The sequence below is a fragment of the Canis aureus genome, chromosome X (genome assembly GCF_053574225.1).
Source record: "Canis aureus isolate CA01 chromosome X, VMU_Caureus_v.1.0, whole genome shotgun sequence".
NCBI classification, from domain to species: Eukaryota; Metazoa; Chordata; class Mammalia; order Carnivora; family Canidae; genus Canis; species Canis aureus.
The window spans coordinates 23,468,646-23,484,359 of NC_135649.1; positions in this window are offsets into that span (position 1 = coordinate 23,468,646).

The following is a 15,714-nucleotide window of genomic DNA, read 5'->3' on the forward strand; positions in this document are numbered from 1 at the left end:
GGTATCCCTCTGGTTATATTATTTACAATATCCATTGGTTAAATCATCACCAATTGCACATGTATGGGGTCCAAATCAATGGTTTTTTAATATAAACCAGGTTCATTCTTTGGATTATAAAAAGGTATGCTGCAATCACTTACAGATATGCCCACACAGTCAGATCCCATGGAAAGGGGTGCATTTTTAAAGCATTTATAAAGGAACAAAAGAAAGATAGTTTTATGTATTTAGGAAAAAATAACAGATGATATTATATTATGGGGAGGTGCAGGATTTTTTCTAAAAAAAAATCTATCTCTGGTCACTGGGTACCTCTACATGTTTTCATGCTACTTTTTAGACTTTTTAATTCAGTATACACTGGTGCAATGGTTACTCTGTCAAAGCAATATCTTTTGTCCTATGCCTCATAGGTCCCTTTCCTAGTGGCTCTTTAAAGTGAGAGGCATGAAGTTTGGTTGCAGGCTTCTTTACAGTTCCTGTGGCTGATGATAATTGGCTTCATTTTGCTTCACTTCCCCTGTTCATTACTTTGACACTTGGTGAACTGAGAGCCTCACTCCCCTCACTGCTCAGAAAGGCTTCAGTGTCTTTAACCAAGTACCATGCATTCATAGAGTACACTAACATATATACAGCAGATGCTGAATGAGTGCTAAACTTGGAGGCCCTCCTTAGTGACTTAGTACTGCATTTTGAGAGAGTGGAAGGCCCTGAAGGAAGAAATATTTGAGATGTTTGCAGAGGATGGTGAGGTGTCCTAGGCTGGGAACCCTAGTTCTGATACTGGCATTTTTAGGTTTCAGAGCTTTGCTTTATTGCAGATAAAGCTTAGTTAGGCCAGTGATTCTTACTCTTTTGGAATTTCCATACTCCAGCACTTTGATGACAGGAACATCTTTGAAGAAGGTATCTTGCTAAGATTGCCTTCTGGTGGGCCACTCTTCCATTCATTTATACCCTTAAGCAAGCTGACCAAGGTGCCCATGCACAAATCAGTTGGGGATCTATCTGAACCTGTTTCCTGTTGTAGACATTCTTAATATCTCCACTACTCATCCTCACTTAACTATGTCATGAGTCCTGTTTTCTGAGGACGTCATTCTACTCATCAAAAAAAGGATAATCCAGACACCAGATACATGGACCCATGCTAATCTCTTGCTTTTCTCAAGCATGAGTATCTCCATATAATTTCAGTGCACATGATTCCAGGAAGGTCTAAATGCTGAATCTTTGTTTCTGAATTCTCTTACTGAGTGGTGAGACTTTTCCATATGAGACAAATCAGTGGAAGAAATTTGTGGTACTGGTAGTAGCGTTCCTTGGTATTTCTGCTTGATATTCCTTGGAAATAACCGTGTGTAAAAATCCGAATGAGAAATTTCCATATATTTGGATGCCATGGCCTAAGTGCTTGCATTTCTATTATACCGCCTAGAAACACAAAGGTTGAAGTAGGTACAGTCACTATACAGTGGAGGGTAGAGGGCTATGCTCTAGCAAAGGCAATGGAAAAACACCCAATTCTACAAAAGCAAGTCTCATTATATATGGGAATTGCTGCCAATGTTCAAATTTGCTACTAGAGGGTAGCTATATGCTATTTCAAGCAAAAGAGATTTTACCCCTTCCTATGACCACAGCCTCAATTTTGCCTCCTCGAGAAAATGAGTGGGAAATATCAGAGAGAGAGACAGAACATGAGACTCCTAACTCTGGGAAACGAACAAGGGGTGGTGAAAAGGAGGTGGGTGGGGGGGTGGGGGTGACTGGGTGACGGTCACTGAGGGGGGCACTTGATGGGATGAGAACTGGGTGTTATGCTATATGTTGGCAAATTGAACTCCAATAAAAAAAATTTGCCTCCTCAATAAGCTTTTCATATTTCATTTACCATTTCCATAGCTTTAGATAATATGTTCACTGCCTTAAGCCTGGATAATGACCACAAATAACTCCTCAGTTCTCCTACTCCCCATTATAGTCTTTACTTTCTCCCTACTACAACCCTCTCTTTGCAACATATAATAGACACAGGAAGATGTTTATTCGACTGAATGGAATGCCACAAATTCAATTAACCTTTGGTGTGGTTGGGATTGGGTACATTCTTGCTCAGACGCATTCTATAGCTCTCCATTGTCTGCTGAAATAGAAGCTCCATAAAGAGCTCTTCCCACTCTTCAGCTTCATCTCACACTCTGCCCCAAGATGGACCTGAGGTTCCTACCACACTCAGCTTAGTTTTTGTGCTTTCCACTGCCCAGTGCTTTCTGTGCATTAAAATTTTTTTTCCAGATAAACTTTTGGAAAAAAAGAAGTCTTGGGTTTGAATCCTGACGCTGGCACTTAAACAGTAAGTGACTGTGAAAATCACATAAATGCTGTGACTTAGTTTTTCTCTCTGTAAAATGGGCATGCTAGTGTTGTAGCTACCTCACTAGATACTCTACCTCCTTGGCCTTTCATCAGCTGATATTTGAGATCAAAATATCACCATTGTGAGCTCAGATTATGACATTTTTTATTCAAACAAGTTTTGTTTTCTTGCACATGTAATTGAATGAGTCAGGGTTAAGCCACTGATCAGCAACCTTTAGAGGCTGATGCTACCCCAGTAAACTAATTTGTCACTATCCATATCTGTCCCTTGGCACCTAGGTGATATTTTGCAGAGACATTCATCCATTAAAGTTTCATAGTGAATTACATGTATTTTCTTTTAGGATTTTTTTTTCAGAATTTTATGGTGGAATTGGTGGCTTACTGAGTTGCTGTCAAACCATGTTTAAGAACTATAAAGCTAGGCCCTTCACATTCCATTATTCATTCGTCAAAGATTTATTGAGCATTTACTATGTGCCAACAATGTGCAAGGTGTCAGGGTTACATAGCTAAGTAAGACACAATTTCTGTTTTCAAAGAGCCCATAATTTGGCAGGAGAAACAAGCAGGAACACCGACAATGACAATATAGAGTGATAAAAGCTGTGAGAGTGGAAAGTACAGGTGGCAGAACTCCAGCAGGTCATTAAACAGTACTTGGGGTCCTGAAGAATTGCTGTGTTTCCCCTCACACACAGAGGTGACACTTGGAGCCTTGTATCTGCTAGTTAGTTTTCACTGAGCCAACCACATACTCTCTCTTGGTGACCCCAGTGACCAGTGGCATAGAACTTGGAGATGACTGGCCAGAGTTCAAGGGTCAGTCAATGGTTGTGGAAGAGAGAGAGCTAATTGGCCCACAAGGGCTTCAAATTGGCAAGCATGGCCTCGTTAGCACTGTGCTTGCTCCTCCCTTCTGCGTGCTCTGGCTACCAACTCGGCTTCCCAAAGAGGCCTTTAGAATCCAAGTATCTTTGGTCAGCTTTTTGCTCTCTGAGTCTTATAAGCATCCCTGAGAGTATTCATCACCCTTGATTTTTAGAAGAAGAAATCAAGGCACAAAGAAAATCAGATTGAAGTGAAATTGCTGACTGTTTCATGAGGAGTTTTCTAGCTTTGCTGAGTTTTACATCCTCATGTGATCTGTGCACTACTAGAGTGAATAATAGACTGCTTCTACCAACACTTGACCTTCTAAGCCGTGGAGGGTTGCTCATCACAAATTGTAACATTAGCTCTGAAAATGAGTCTTTCAAACACAGATGGGGGAAAAGTCTCCTGATCATCCCTTTCTTTGTTTCATCTTCATGTCTCTTCCAAGTTCAAACCACTCTGTTCCTCCAAAATTTCAAGTTTTCTCCCCAGCACTCCCCAGTCCTTAACAAGCTGTTGATGTTCCAGGAAATGTCTTTTCTTATGAAAGACACATCACGGCAGCTAAACAGCTGGAGTCCTCTGACAGCTAATCATCCAGGCCTTGGGGTATAAGTGTGATGAGCAACTCAGCTAGAAAGTGTCTATTCTCTAGCTGAGCAAATGTCATCTCCACCAGGAAGCTGCAAAAAAGATGGTGAGAGACTGCGCTGAAGTGTCTGTGAGGCTGAAAAAAATCTATAAATACAAATATGCTGCAATATGGGAGTGCCTGATTCAAGGATAAATATATGAATGCAACTCTCTTTAGAATGTTCAGAAGCACTATTTACATGATCTGCACATTAAATGGAATAATTATGAGTCATATGTCTTAATAGATTTCTTAACAATATTAATTCATAGGTTTTCCTAAGATAGACCCTTGCAAGACATTAATAGTATTGTATAACCATACTGCCTTTTATGCTTGAGGAAAATGGCTACTTACCACCAGCAGGATAAGACTGCTGAGTTTGGCTGTTAATTCAAATTGGCTTGCTCTAATCCTTATATATACTCATTAAGTTTATCAGCATTTTTCTAAGCAGAGGTTGCTAGGCCAATTAAAAAAAAAGGAGGCAGCCCTGTGGCTCAGCGGTTTAGTGCCGCCTTCAGCCCAGGGTGGGATCCTGGAGACCCGGGATTGAGTCCCATGCTGGGCTCCCTGCATGGAGCCTGCTTCTCCCTCTGCCTGTGTCTCTGCCTCTCTCTCTCTCTCTGTGTGTGTGTCTGTCATGAATAAATAAGTAAAATCTTGAAAAAATGAAAAATTGTGTATGTATGTGTGTAGATGGATACATATAGATATATATTTAGGGAACTAATATTAAATTGCCAGAATTCTATTTTGCCATGTAAACACACACACACATACAACTACCAACTATTATTATTATTTTATTTTTAAAAGTTTTAAAACAAGCAAGCCAGAAGGCCAGAGTATTAAAATAAAAACAACCATTTTAGTTGGCTATGTTAAAATATATGACATAGTCTCTGTAAAAAAAAGATATATAAGAACTTAGAATAAAAGACCAATATATAATTAAATTTAGTCTTTTTTGTCTTTATCTTTGCTTTTGTTTCATCTCCAGCGGAGGTAAACTCCATCACAGAGTGGCATAGATCCATGAGCTGGCATATGGGAACCACCTATTGAAAGTGTGGACCTTCCCTACTGTCTAAACCATGCCCTCTTATTATAGGATTTTGATAAAATCTCTAAGCATTTTTTGAAAAGATCTAGGTATAGCTCAGATTCTTTGGTCTGCTGACAGGATAATTAATGGAATGTGAAAATCTGTTTGATCAGAAAAATTGTTAGTGTGTTACAAGATGAAGCTACTCCTCTTTTATATTGGAAGAGTCAGCAAATAATGGCAAGTTTCCTAAAATTATACTCTCTGCCCTATTTTTACTGAAATAATTTGAAACTTAACCAGCTGACCATTATCATAGTGCATTAAGTAATCAAACTTTTGTATGGCTTTGACTATTTTGTTTCCATCAGTTGACTCTTTTTGACTTTATGCTCTGCAATTTCCCAATTTTAGTTATTTTCTCATTTTGGCTATCATGCTGGATTCCCATTATTTTTTTACACTGCAACAGGATATTAGCAACTGTATGCTGTTAAAAAACAAAATTCAATGGAGTAAGTTTGAAGATCTAATTGGCTTTATTAAGCAATGCATGAATCAGGCAGCATCCCTTCTAGTGAGTAGAGGGGAGATATGAAGAGTTGTACAAAATAGATTTTAATAGGAAGGAGGATGAGGCTAGGAAGTTGTTAGCAAAAGAAAAGATTCTTTCATGCAAGGTCACTTTCCCTTAGAAGAAAGTGCAGGGGGTCTTGTCATGCAGATTACCTCACCATCCTTTGAGGCAGAGGAAAGGGGAGAGCATCCTCGTGACAGATTACCTCCTTGCTACTGATCAGAAAATTCCTAACTGATTAAGACCACATTTCTGGGGGAGATCAAAATTGCAGTTATTAAGCTCTAATTCTGTGACTTGGCCTAGCAGAAGTGACTCTATCTTGGGCCTGTCAGTTTCTAACAATGCCGTCCTCTTTATGACCTTATAGTTTTCCTCCTGGCACATTCTCACGCCACAGGGTTCATACCCATCCTAACTTCCTTCATCATGCAGTCTTTTGGTATTTGTACATATTGCCTTCTGGCTATTTCTTATGCTGTTACAATTCTAACATCTTTTCCACTTTACATTTTTTCCCTCACATCTCTCACTCTTCTTGCTTCTTTGTTTCATAGCAACATGTACAATGCAGTTCTCAACTGAATATGCAGTTCAATTAACATATATTTGGATTCACTGCAAGGCACTGTGTTTGGCTCTGTGGAGGATTCAGAGATAAGTGTGGCACAATTTCTGCCTCTAAGGAACTTATGGTTGAATAGAAGATGAAGATAAATATTCACCCCAATATCTATTAATAGACTATAATAATTTCCCAAAGGAGAGATATGAGGAAGAAGAGATTGTATCTAGCTAAGTGATTAGAAAAGGTTCCGAGAGGAGAGAATATTTGGGATGGATCTTGAAGGTGTGTAGGATTTTGACAGGTAGAGATGGAATTGGGAGAAGAGCATGAGCAGAGAGTTGGAATGATTCTCCATGATGGGCCATACCTAGAGAATTTGGAGCAGTGACATTACCATTTGTCTGACTAAAGCAAACGATAGGTGCTATGACAAAGATAAAAGAATAAAAAATGGCAGTAATTGAAAGGTTCTATTGATTTAAAATCAGCAAATTATGGTAATTGGTTTAACAAAAGTATTTTTAATTTTAAGAGTAGTGAGTTGAATAAATTAATTTAAAACACATGGAATTAATTGAGTTCACATCTATTAGCCGTACAATCTTCAGCAGGTTACTTCGCAGATCTATGCCTCAGTTTCCTTAACCTATAGAAAATGAGATAATGGTTAAAACAGTACCTGATATATAGTAAGCATACAATAAATTGTTGCCATTATTACTTAAAAACAGAGTCTGCTTATGGTTGAGTTTCAGTTTCTCTCTTGAAGTATCTCTGCACTTTGGGAGGGTCTATCTGTTAATTTGCAGACTGACCACTCCAGATCTATGCCTGGGATCCCTGCTTATTGCCGTGATCTGAAAGTCCTATAATAGGCAGAGCTTAGACTTGAAAGAAAGAAGAAATAACAAATAATGTGTATTCCAAATCATATGTAGTCTGTTAGAAAAGTTGGAAGCTTACCTGAAACACTAAAAGTAATTTTGCTTGAAATAGACAATTTTCCAGATTTAGTCACAAGATGCTCAGTGCTGTTGCCACCTTTTCCAGCACAGGTGTGAGTCAGTTAGGCATGGGTGTGTGATTTTCTGGTCTTTCAGCTGATACAAAAAAAGTCTGATTGCTTTGCTTTGTGCCTAACAATAAGCAGCAGCTGTGGGTTCCCTCAACACTTGCTGGGAGGAAACATTGTTTTCCTCCTGGGGTATGTTTAAATCAGGGAGGTTGTTTGGTGGAAGAGGCGCCACCAAAGACTGCTGGTGCCAGTGGCTCTGCTTTACCAGGTTTGTCAAACTTACCTAAAATATCAACTATGTTATTGGCATGTGTGGTGTTTAAATGGGGTGTCTGTTCAATCAGATGGGGGCCCCCAAATGGATCAGATGGAACCAGTGGTGCATTCACCTGAGGAAGAACAAAGCAGACAGAACTTCATGGAACACACTGCAGGGGAGGGGGCGGGAGGACAGCACAGCACAGCACAGCACAGCACAGCACAGCACAGCAGAGGAGAGGGTGTCTGCCATGAGGCAGAGGATGTGGAATACACTGCAAGGGATTGGGCCAGCAGGCCAGCAAAGAATAGGATGGATGTTCACAGTGAGGTGGTGGGTGGGGGCTATTTTTAAAGGGGGGAAGATGAAGAGGTATGGCAAAGTATGGAATTTTCCCGTTTTGGTAACTGCCAAGTTATAAGTAGCTTGCTGATTAGTTAGGGCCTATGGATATTTTGAGGTGGCTTACCCTATGGGCCTTTCTGGATTCAGCCAGGGGGGGCCCTCTGGGCCCTTTATACATTCTACATCTCAAGCCTGTTGCCTAAAAGCAGCCTCTACAGGTTGGTTATTTTTTAGAGTGCAAAGGGGTACCTTAAAATGAAGGTGATTTTCTAGTGTCTCATGCTTTAACATATAGACCGTTGATTGAGAGGAGTCAAAATTAAATTGTTTGCAGCTTTTTGATCACTCAAATATCCATTAGAAAAATGCATCAGTCTCTGGAGTTGGTGAAAATTCACTTAATTAATTTATTTAAATTCAAGTTAGTTAACATATAGTGTAGTATTGGTTTCAGGAGTAGAATTTAATGATTCATCACTTACATATAATACCCAGTGCTCATTCCAACAAGTACCCTCCTTAATGGTCATCACTCATTTATTCCATACCCCACCCACCTCCTCTCTGGAAACCCTCAATTTGTTTTCTGTAGTTAAGAGCCTCTTATGGTTTGCCTTCTTCTCTGTTTTTATCTTATTTTAATTTTCCTTCACTTCCCCTATGTTCATCTGTTTTGTTTCTTAAATTCTACGTATGAGTGAAATCATATGATATTTGTCTTCCTCTGACTTATTTCACTTAGCATAATACTCTCTAATTCCATCCATATTGTTACAAATGGCAAGACTTCATTCTTTTGATGACCGTGTATATATATACCCTATTTTTAACTTTTTGAGGAACTTCCATATTGTTTTCCAGAATGACTGTACCAGTCATTTCCCATCAACAGTATGATAGTCCCCCTTTCTCTGCATCCTCTCCAACACATGTTGTTTTCGGAGTTCTTACTGTTAGCCATTTTGACAGGTGTGAGGTGGTATTTTATTGTGGTTTTGATTTATATTTCCCTGGTGCTAAATGATATTGATATGATATTTTTTCATCTGTCTGTTGGCCATCTGTATGTCTTCGTTGGAGAAATGTCTGTTCACTTTCTTTTGCCCATTTCTTAACTGGATTATTTATTTTCCAAGTGTTGATTTTTAAAGAGTTTTTTTTTAATAGATTCTGGATACTAGCCCTTCCTCCAGTATGTCATTTGCAAATTTCTTCTCCCATTCCATTGGTTGGCTTTTAGTTTTGTTGATTATTTCCTTCACTCTGCAGAAGCTTTTTATCTTGGTGAGGTCCCAGTAGTTCATTTTTGCTTTCGTTCCCCTTGCTTTGAAGAAGTGTCTAGCAATAATTTGCTGTGGCTAAGGTCAAAGAGGTTGCTGCCTGTGTTCTTCTCCAGGATTTTGATGGTTATCTGTCTTACATTTAGGCCTTTCATCTATTTTGAATTTATTTTTATGTATGGTGTAGGCAAGTCACCCAGTTTCATTCTGCATGTGGCTGTTCAGTTTTTCCGACACCATATACTGAAGAAATTGTCCTTTTCCCATTGGATATTCTTTATTGCTTTGTCAAAGATTAGTTGGCTATAGAGTTGAGGGTCCATTTCCGGGTTCTCTATTTTGTTCCACTGATCTATGTGTCTGTTTTTGTGCCAGAACCATACTGTCTTGATGAGTACAGCTTTGTAATACAGCTTGAGGACTAAAATTGTGATGCCTCCAGCTTTGGTTTCCTTTTTCAACATTCCTTTGGGTATTCAGGGTTTTTTTTTTTTTTTTTTTTTGTTTCCATACAAGTTTTAGGATTGTGTGTTCCAACTCTATGAAAAATGCTGATGTTATTTTGATCAGGATTGCATTGAATGTGTAGATTGTTTTGGGTAGTATAGACATTTTAACAATACTTGTTCTTCCAATCCATCAGCATGGAATACTTTTCCAATTCTTTGGGTCTTCAATTTCTTTCATATGTGTTCTATAGTTTTTAGCACATAAATCTTTTACCTCTTTGGTTAGGTATCTTTGTGGCTTTAGGTGCAATTATAAATGGGATCGATTCCTTGATTTCTCTTTTTGCTGCTTTATTATTTGTGTATAGAAATGCAACAGATTTCTGTACACTGAGTTTTATATCTTGTGACTGTGGATTCCATGAATCAGTTCGCAGTTTTCTGGTGGAATCCTTTGGGTTTTCTGCATAGAGTATCATGTTGTCTGTGAAGAGTGCAAATTTGAATTCTTCCTTGCTGATTTGATTGCTTTTTAATTCTTTTTTGTTGTCTGATTGTTGAGGTTAGGGTTGCTAGTATTATGTTGAACAACAGTGGTGAGAGTTGACATCTTGTGTTCCTGACCTTAGGGAAAAATTTCTCAGTTTTTCCCCATTGAAGATGATATTAACTGTGGGTCTTTTGTATATGGCTTTTATGATGTTGAGGCACGTTCCTTCTATCCCTACTTTCTTGAGAGTTTTTATCAAGAAAGGATGCTATATTTTGTCAAATACTTTTCATGCATTCATTGAGAGGATCATATAGTTTTTATCCTTTGTTTTATTAATGTGCTATATCATATTGATTGTTTTACAGATATTGAACCACCCCTGAAGCCCAGGAATATATTGCACTTGATTATGGTGAAATATCCTTTTAATGTACTGTTGGATTTGATTAGGTAGTATCTAGTTGAGAATTTTTGCATCCATGTTCATCAGGGATATTGTCCTGTAATTCTTTTTAGTGGAGTCTTTGTTTGGAATCAAGGTAATGCTTTCTTTATAGAATGAGTTTGGAAGTTTTCCTTCCATTCCTATTTTTTTGAACAGTTTCAGAAGAATAGGTATTAATTCTTCTGTAATTTCGGTCGAATTCCCCTGGGAAGCCATCTGGCCCTGGACTCTAGTTTGTTGGGAGAGTTTTGATTACTGATTCAATTTCTTTGCTGGTTATGGATCTGTTCAAATTTTCTATTTCTTCCTATCTGAGTTTTGGTAATTTATATGTTTCTAGGAATTTATCCATTTCTTCCAGATTGCTAATTTGTTGGCATATAATCACTCATAATATTCTCTTTATAATTATTTATATTTCTACAGTGTTGGTTGTGATCTTTGCTCTTTCATTTGTGATTTTATTTATGTGGGTCCTTTCTTTTTTCTTTTTTGATAAGTCTGGCTTGAGGTTTATCAACTTTGTTAATTCTTTCAAAGAACCAGCTCCTAATTTCATTGATCTGTTCTACTGAGTTTTTTAAAAAATTTCTATATCATTGATTTCTGCTCTAATCTTTATTATTTTCCTTCTTTTGCTGGTTTTAGGATTTATTTGCTGTTATTTTTCCAGCTCCTTTAGGTATAAGTTTAGGTTATGTATTTGAGACTTTTCTTGTTTCCTAAGGAAGGCCTGTATTACTGTATATTTCCCTCTTAGGACTGCCTTTGCTGCATCCCAAAGATTTTAGACTGTTTTGTTTTCATTTTCATTTGCCTCCATGTATTTTTTTTTATTTCTTCTTTAATTTCCTGGTTAATCCATTCATTGTTTAGTAGGATGTTCTTTAACCTCCATGTATTTTTTCCAAGTTTTTTCTTGTGGTTGACTTCAAGTTTCATAGAATTGTGGTCTGAGAATATGCATGGTAGTGATCTCAATATTTTTGTAGGTTAAGGCCTGATTTGTGACCCAGTATGTCATGTATTCTGGAGAATATTCTATGTGCACTCAAAGAATGCTCTGAATATATCTGTTAAGTCCATCTGGTGCAAGATGTCATTCAAAACCATTGTTACCTTTTTGATCTGCTTAGATAATCTGTCCATTGCTGTGACTGTGGTGTTAAAGTCCCATATTCTTTTTGTATTATTATCAATGAATTCTTTATGTTTGCTACTAATTGATTTATATATTTAGCTGGTCCCAATTTGGAGGCATAAATATTCAATTTTAGATCTTCTTGTTGGATAGACCCCTTTATTATGATCTAGTGTCTTTCTTCATCTCTTACTACAGTCTTTGCTTTAAAATCTGGTTTGTCTGATGTAAGTATGGCTACTCCAGCTTTCTTTTGATGGCCATTAGCATGATAGATGATTCTCCACCTCTTCCTTTCAATCTGGAGGTCTCTTTGGGTCTAAAATGAGTCTCTTGTAAGCAGTGATGGGTCTTTTTTTTTTTTTAATCCTTTTAGATTCCCTGTGCGTTTTGATTATAGCATTTAGTCTATTTACATTCAGAATGATTATTGATAGATATGAATTTATTGCCATGGTATTACCTGTAAAGTCTTTGTTCCTATAGATTGTCTCTGCTCCTTTCTACTCTTTGTTCTTTTGATCCCTTTCCTGCTCAAAGGGTCTCCTTTAATATTTCTTGATGAGGTGGTTTAGTGTTCACAAACTCCTCTAGTTTTTGCTTCTCTTGGAAACTCTTTCCTTCTATTCTGAATGACAATCTTGCTGGATATAGTATTCTTGGCTGCGTATTTTTCCCATTCAGCATGTTGAGTACATTATGCCACCTTTCTTCTGGCCTGTCACATTTATGTGGACAGGTCTTCTGCTAACCTTATGTGTCTAACCTTTTAGGTTAAAGATTTTTGGTCCCTAACTGCTTTCAGAATTTTCTCTATCTTTGTATTTTGCAAGTTTCACTATGATAAGTGTTGGTGTTGGCCTTTCTTGTTGATTTTGAAGGGAGTTCTTTGTGCTTCTTGGACTTGAATGCCTGTTTTCTTCCCCAGATTAGAGAAGTTCTTAGCTATAATTTGTTCAAATAAATCTTCTGCACGTTTTTCCCCTGCTCTTCTTCTGGGGCTCCTATAATATGGATATTATTGCACTTTGTGGAATTGCTGAGTTCCCCAAGTCGATATTTGTGATCAAATAGTTTTCTTTACCTTTTCAGCTTCATTATTTTATGTAATTTTATTTTCTATATCACTGATTCATTCCTCTACATCTTCCATGCTCATTGTGATTTCATCCAGTCAAATTTTCATCTCAGTTATAACATTTTTTATTTTGGCCTGACTAGTGTTTAGGTCTTTTTCTTTTTCTTTTTTTTCTGTAGCCAGGGTCTCTCTTGTGTCCTGTATGCTTCTTTCAAGCTCAGCTAGTATTCTTATGACTGTTGTCTACATTTTTTTGAGATATATTACTTTATCTGTTTTGAGCAAATTCCTGGCTGCAGTTTCTTCTTGATCTTTCTTTTGGGGAGAATTCCTCTATCTTGTCATTATGTCGAGGTTTCTGTCTTTTGCATGTTATAAAAGCTTGTTATGTTTCCTGTTCCTGTGAGTAATACTATATGAAGTATGTATCCTACACTGTCCAGGGCCTGGCACTTCAAGAAGGGTTTCTGGTGTATGCTGTGTGCACTCTGCTGTTGTGTTTTGGCTGCTCTTTCACACAAGTCAGATCTCTGTAGAGTTCCTCATTGCTTGCACTGGGGAGTATTTGGATCTGTAACTAGATATGCTTTGATTTGTTAAATTAAGCCTGGTTTTAGAAAAAGCCTGATTCATATAATGGAAAAGGAACAAGAAAGCATACAAACAGACAAACAAAAAAATATAAGCCTGATTCCAAAGAAAAAGAGAGAAGGAAAAAAGAGGGGGAAAAAATAGCCTGATCCAAAAAATGAGAAAAGGAAACAAGCCATCAAATGAACAAAAAACTATAAGTGTGATGCCAAAGAAAAAAGAAAAATTACAAAATTTTAAAAAAGTAAAAAGCTAAAAAAAGCCTATTTCCATAAGAACTGAATTGAAGCTGACGCTTTGGAGCTCTACATGATCAGTAGCCTTGATGCATGTGCAGGGCCTGTGTTGGTCTTCTAAGGGAGAGGCCCACTGCAGTGATACACAGTCATATCTGTCTTAATAAATATGCCCCTGCTTGGTGCAGGGGGTTGGGGTTTGGTGTAAGCAACTCCAACCTCCTCTGGAGGTGCTGTATTTATCTCTGAAGTCCAACCACGCTGGTGGGCAGGGAGGTGGTTGAAGATGGCATCACCATGCCCTCTCATCCCTGGGGAGGGAACTTGCAGCTGCTGCTTTTCAGGAAGCCCTCACAGAAAAGTGAACAGTCTTCTCTTCTTTGTCTCATGCTTTCATCAGATCTTTGCCCTCAACCTGTCTGTGCCTGTCTGTCAGCATGCCCAGTACCACTGTTCTCCTGTATTTTATCTCTGGCTGGTGGCAGGGAATCAAAACAACAGATCTTAAAGTACTTGGCTGGGCATGGACCTGCTCCCTTCCCCAGAGCAGGGCCTTGCAGCGCTGTACCCAGCACCTTTCTGTCCCAGAAAAACACTCCATGCTGGAATGCTGGTAGTCTATGCTGAAGCATAGCAAAAACCTGCAACCAGGTTATCTGCCCTCTGCATGAATCTCTGTCCCCTGCGGTCAAATGGCCACTCAATGCTGCTACCTGGCAGGTCTGTCCTTGGAGAGGCAATATACTCTTTTCAAAATGCTCTCCTGGAAGGGAAACGTTTTCTCCTTATGCAAGCCAGGGCATCCCCACACCACAGTGCCTTACGTGAACCCTACACATTGCTCTGTGCTCTCCTGCTTCTCCCTCTCTCCCTGACTTCTCTCTGGGGAAAAGTTTCCCACCCCTCTGCAGTACTGTGGTTTTTCTCTCTCTCAATTCACATCTCTGAACCTTGCATCTGCCACATTCTCTCCCCCCAGTTGTGCAGATTGTTTTCTTAATTCTTAGATTGACTTCCTAGTTGTTCAAAATGATTTGTTGTTGATCTAGCTGTGTTCGAGGGATGAGGCAAGCTCAGGGTCCCCTTATTATTCTGCCATATTAACTCCTCCCAAAAATTCACTTTATAATCGTTTGTTTGTTCCCTGTATTGAATTTCTAGAATGGACCAGGCACTGTAATAGGCACTAGAGAGGAAAGGATATTTTCTATCCTCAAGGATCTTCCCTTCTTGGAAGTGGTAAGTTCAGTAACAGAGACAGGAGTGAGATAGAGCATGGTCACCAAGGTGGGGTTGTTGGGGATTTTATTTTCTTCATTTCTGTGGTTACATGTGTCTCCAAAGGTTTGCCTGACAAATAGTAAGAGGTCAGAATAGTTTTTTAATTTACAACAGTAAGAGGTAAAATTTACACAATCTGCTGGAGTCCAGTATACAAAGTCTAGCCACTGAGACAAGACATAACATCCAGAGTCTTTTCTGCATCAAAGGCTCACTTCTCTGATGAATAAGCTATGAACCTTTCTCTCTCTCTCTCTCTCTCTCTCTCACACACACACACACACACACACACACACACACACACACGTCGTCTTTTTCCCCCCCATTTTATTTATTTATTTATTTATTTATTTATTTATTTATTTATTTATTTTTTATTGGAGTTCAATTTGCCTACATATAGCATAACACCCAGTGCTCATCCCATCAAGTGCCTCCCTCAGTGCCCATCACCCAGTCACCCCCACCCCCCGCTGACCTCCCTTTCCACCCCCCCTAGTTCGTTTCCCAGAGTTGGGAGTCTCTCATGTTCTGTCTCCCTTTCTGATATTTCCCACTCATTTTTTCTCCCCTCCCCTTTATTCCCTTTCACTATTTTTTATATTCCCCAAATGAATGAGAACATACAATGTTTGTCCTCCTTCAATTGACTTATTTCACTCAGCATAATACCCTCCAGTTGCATCCACGTTGAAGCAAATGGTGGGTATTTGTTGTTTCTAATGGCTGAGTAATATTCCATTGTATACATAAACCACATCTTCTTTATCCATTCATCTTTCAGTGGACACCAAGGCTCCTTCCGCAGTTTGGCTATTGTGGACATTGCTGCTATAAACATCAGGGTGCAGGTGTCCTGGCGTTTCACTGCATCTGTATCTTTGGGTAAATCTCTAGCAGTGCAATTGCTGGGTCATAGGGCAGGTTTATTTTTAACTGTTTGAGGAACCTCCACACAGTTTTCCAGAGTGGCTGTACCAGTTCACATTCCCACCAACAGTGCAAGAGGG